A 5,238-nucleotide genomic window follows, 5' to 3' on the forward strand; every position below is an offset into this window, starting at 1 on the left:
ATGTTAGCTGACTCCTCCTGAAAAGTGCTGTCCCGAAATTTCATTAGTAACTCTCTCCGTGATGCACAACGCCTCTCTTGTAACGTCTGCCAGTTGTGTTTTTTTAGCATCTCCGTAACGGTCTCTCTCGAGCTACACGATCCCGTGACGAAACGCGCCGATCTTCGTTGGATCTTCTCTATCTCCTTTATCAGTCCTACCTTATAGGAATTCCAGATGGGTGAACAATACTAAAGAATCGGCCGAACAAGCACCTTATAAGCCACTTTTTTCGTAGATGATTTACATTTCCTTAAGATTCTACCGATGAATCTGAGTGTGGTGTCTGCTTTTCCCACTATCTGTTTTATATGGTCATCCCACTTCAGGTCGTTCTGGATATTTACTCCTAGATATTTTACGGCAGACGCTGTCTCCAGCTGTTTGTCATCAATAGTGTAGCTGTACAGTAGGTTGCACCCGTTGAAAGGGTACAGTACCGCCCGACATTGAAAATAGGTACAACATTCTTCATTATTTTTGTCAGAACAACACATTTTTTTTGTAAAATAACTCAATTTCAATTAATACAGCGAAGCCGGATACCAGTGTAGGAAAGAATGACAATTTATTTATTTAATTGATCACATGTGCACTCCCACAAAATAAATCCCTACATCCAGTTTGGTGAGATCTGTGAAATGAATGAATGTATGGTCGTCTGCTAACCGCAGATAGTGAATGTGAATATATGATCATCTTTGAGACGATCCTTTGGCCACCTTTGGTGGGACCAAAGAGATGAAATTTACCTGAGCTTTGAGTGCCTGAAATGTGGCTGACCAATACGGTAGCAAGGTGCTCCCCCACTTCAGCAGAGGTGCGAGAGGACCTGAAGAACAGCCACGTTTCAGCACTCTGCCGCTGGATCTTGTGCTGTTAAGACCTGTCTTAGGTGTGCTCCATAATGACAAAAGAGTGGAGACATGGTATGCATGTGGAATATTTAAGAGTAGTTTGAAATAATAATTTCTCTATTTCAGGAACTTTTGTGGGGAGTATTAAATGTCAGGCAGGTAATATTAATTGGATCGTAGTAATCTTCGGAAGTGACCAACGGTCACAATGAAAGCACGTGTAGCAATAAGTTGAAATACTTCCGTGTGCTTAAGTTAAGCTGAATTACTAGCGTGTGTACTATAAGTTGAAATATTTAAGAAATAGCATGTGCAGGACTTGAAATTAGAGGCGAGTAGTTCCACGTGGTGAGTACTGTGTGAGTCTCAATCTGTGTATGAGACAAAGGATAAAGAGAAGTACTCGTCCATGGTATCAGTTGAGGACTCATGTGTGTGATGAATATGTTCTTAATATTACTTTGCGAGATATGTTTCCGTGTGACACTTGATTCAAACTATAACACTCTGAGAGAGAAACAAGGTGAGTCAGCCGTCTATCCAGCAACGCCACTTGGCTTGCATTGCACAGGAAGACGTGTATATATCTCCAGAGTTCATAGTAGGAAAGTAGAATTACGAAGTGGGGCAGTGTCGTGTGAAACTGGGATAAATATTAATTGAAGTGGGAAAGCTGAAATTGATAATGTTGTGACTATTCCCTGTGCAGTATTTCATGTTGTAGTGTGGTGTACGTCATGTAATTTAAGTATGTGTGGTTTGCATGGGAGAGTAGCAAGGTAGTTTCAGAGGTAGTGGGTATGCATGTTCCTTTTGTACCACTCGGTCTGGAGGAAAGTTTCGTGAAGATGGTTGTGAGAGTCGAAGTGTGAGATATAGCAAAAGATCCACCATCCTATCCAGAAAGTGCACTGTAGCGTTAAATAATTACGAGACCATAAGATAGAGATTCACCAATGCCCACTGGGCGGAATTTCTCACGTGTTATTGTTGTAGGTTATAGAATTTGTGTGTTTAAGTTATAGAATTTATCGGAATAAATAAGATAGTGAAAAGAAAAAGATTGGTGGCCTTTTCCTTTGAATTGTATGTTGTCATGATATCCAGAATTTATAATGTGTGCGCCACTCATATTCAGTGCGATGACCACGCGTTGATAAAAGCCGTTAAATAAAAAAAGAAAGAAAATGTGGTATTGCCAGTGCGTAGTGAACAGTCAGAGTTCTGTAAATTACTGATAGTCAGATTGCGTTTCCGTTGCGTATTATTCATACAGGAGGATAATTTGTAACTTAATTGTGAGTACGAGAGTTCATGTTACTCGATAAATAAGAATGAATCCACTCGCTTGGCAGACCACTCGTCCCGACTGCTTGATGCCACAGTATGAGCAAGGCATGTGGGTGCCTCTCACCGTTATCTAGGTGTAACGTCATTGATACATAAGAAAAACGTCCTCGGTCCCGGGTTCGAACCAGCTACCGCTTAAATTTCTGGCATAATAAGTCACCCTCATTCTGCCAACGGCCTTGTCAAAGAGTTCGGAGGATTATACAAAGGTTCAGGGCACTCACTTGCCCTTGGGGTGGGAAACTGCCGCTAAAGGCGCGAGAATCAGCAATGATCAACGGCATGAGGATGAAGAAGGCAGTGGAAACAACTCTGCATTACAGAAACTTAACGTCTATCCACAGGACATGTGGCCTGTAATTGAAAGACTGTCATGATAACCTCTCCATTAGCAAAAGATTCATGAATAGTCCCCCATTCGCATCTCCGAGAGGGAATTGCCATGGGGTGGTGACCAGGAGAAAAAGCATGAATATTCAACGAAAGAAAAACATTCTACTAGTCGGGGCGTGGAATGTCAGAAGCTTCAACGTGGTATGGAAGATAGAAAATCTAAAAGGGGAAATGCAAAGGCTCAATCTAGATATAGTAGGGGTCAGTGCAGTTCATCTACATCTACATCTACATACATACTCCGCAATCCACCATACGGTGCGTACCACAACTAGCATCTTCTCTCCCTGTTCCACTCCCAAACAGAACGAGGGAAAAATAACTGCCTATATGCCTCTCTACGAGCCCTAATCTCTCTTATCTTATCTTTGTGGTCATTCCGCGAAATGTAAGTTGGCGGAAGTAAAATTGTACTGCAGTCAGCCTCAAATGTTGGTTCTCTAAATTTCCTCAGTAGCGATTCACGAAAAGAAAGCCTCCTTTCCTCTAGAGACTCCCACCCGAGTTCCTGAAGCATTTCCGTAACACTCGCTTGATGATCAAACCTACCAGTAACAAATCTAGCGGCCCACCTCTGAATTGCTTCTATGTCCTCCCTCAATCCGACGTGATAGGGATCCCAAACGCTCGAGCAGTACTCAAGAATAGGTCGTATTAGTTTTTTATAAGCGGTCTCCTTTACAGATGAACCACATCTTCCCAAAATTCTACCAATGAATCGAAGACGACTATCCGCTTTCCCCACAACTGCGATTACATGCTTGTCGCACTTCATATCGCTCTGCAATGTTATGCCCAAATATTTAATCGACGTGACTCTATCAAGCGCTACACTACTAATGGAGTATTCAAACATTACAGGATTCTTTTTCCTATTCATCTGCATTAATTTACATATATCTATATTTAGAGTTAGCTGCCATTCTTTACACCAATCACAAATCCTATCCAAGTCATCTTGTATCCTCCTACAGTCAACGACGACACCTTCCCGTACACCACAGCATCATCAGCAAACAGCCGCACATTGCTTCCCGTACACCACAGCATCATCAACAAACAGCCGCACATTGCTTTCCACCCTATCCAAAAGATCATTTATGTAGACAGAAAACAACAGCGGACCTACCACACATCCCTTGGGCACTCCAGATGATACCCTCACCTCCGATGAACACTCACCATCGAGGACAACTTACTGGGTTCTATTACTTAAGAAGTCTTCGAGCCACTCACATACTTGGGAACCAATTCCATATGCTCGTACCTTAGTTAGGAGTCTGCAGTGCGGCACCGAGTCAAATGCTTTCCGCAAGTCAAGGAATATGGCATCCGTCTGATGCCCTTCACCCATGGTTCGCAAGATATCATGTGAAAAAAGGCGAGTTGCGTTTCGCAGGAGCGATGCTTTCTAAAGCCGTGCTGATGCATGGACAGCAACTTCTCTGTCTCAAGGAAATTCATTATATTCGAACTGAGAATATGTTCGAGAATCCTGCAACAAACCGATGTTAAGGATATTGGTCTGTAAATTTGAAGATCCGTCCTTCTACCCTTCTTATATACAGGCGTCACCTGCGCTTTTTTCCAGTCGCTCGGGACTTTACGTTGGGCGAGAGATTCGCGATAAATGCAAGCTAAGTAAGGAGCCAATGCAGTAGAGTACTCTCTGTAAAACCGAATTGGAATCCCATCAGGACCTAGCGATTTATTTATTTTCAACCCATTCAGCTGCTTCAGAACCCCAGGTATGCCTATCACTATGTCCTCCATACGGGAATCTGTACGAGACTCAAACGGCGGTATGTCTGTACGATCCTCCTGCGTGAAAGATTTCTCAAATGCTACATTTAAAATTTCAGCTTTCGTTTTGCTGTCTTCCGTTGCCAGGCCAGACGGATCAGTGAGTGACTGGATGGAAGCCTTCGCCCCGCTTACCGATTTTACGTAAGACTAGAATTTCCTTGGGTTTTCAGCAAGACCTTTTGCTAAGGTATGGCGGTGTTAGTGTTTGAATGCTTCGCGCATCGCTCTTTTTACGGCAGCAACGAATCTCTACTAACTTTTGCCTGTCATTCTCCCGATCTTTCTTGTACCGAGAGTGCAACTGCCTTTGCTTCCTGAGTATTCTCTGAATTGTGCTGTTAAACCACGGTGGGCCACTTTTTCGGCACGTACTTGTCCAATGAGTGATTTACAATGTGTTTAAGATTTGCCCATAATCCTTCCACGTCCATCGTACCGGAAGTAAATGAAGTCGATTCATTTACAAAGTGGAATGCTAACAACTGCTTATCTGCTCTTTCTAGTAAGAATACCCTCCTAGCCTTCTTGACCGACTTTTTAACTTTCGTAACCATAGTCGTAATGACAACATCATGATCACTAATCTCTGTCTCAACTCTGACACCGTCGATGAGGTCTGGTCTGTCCGTGGCTACCAGATCTAAAATATTTCCATTACGCGTTGGCTGTCGATTTAGCTGCTCAAGATAGTTTTCGGATAATGTGTTCAAAAGTAATTCACACGACGGCTTGTCTGTACCTCCTGTAATGAATCCATAGACATCCCAGTCTATACTAGGCAGGTTGAAGTCGC

This window comes from Schistocerca serialis, chromosome 4 (genome assembly GCF_023864345.2).
Source record: "Schistocerca serialis cubense isolate TAMUIC-IGC-003099 chromosome 4, iqSchSeri2.2, whole genome shotgun sequence".
NCBI classification, from domain to species: Eukaryota; Metazoa; Arthropoda; class Insecta; order Orthoptera; family Acrididae; genus Schistocerca; species Schistocerca serialis.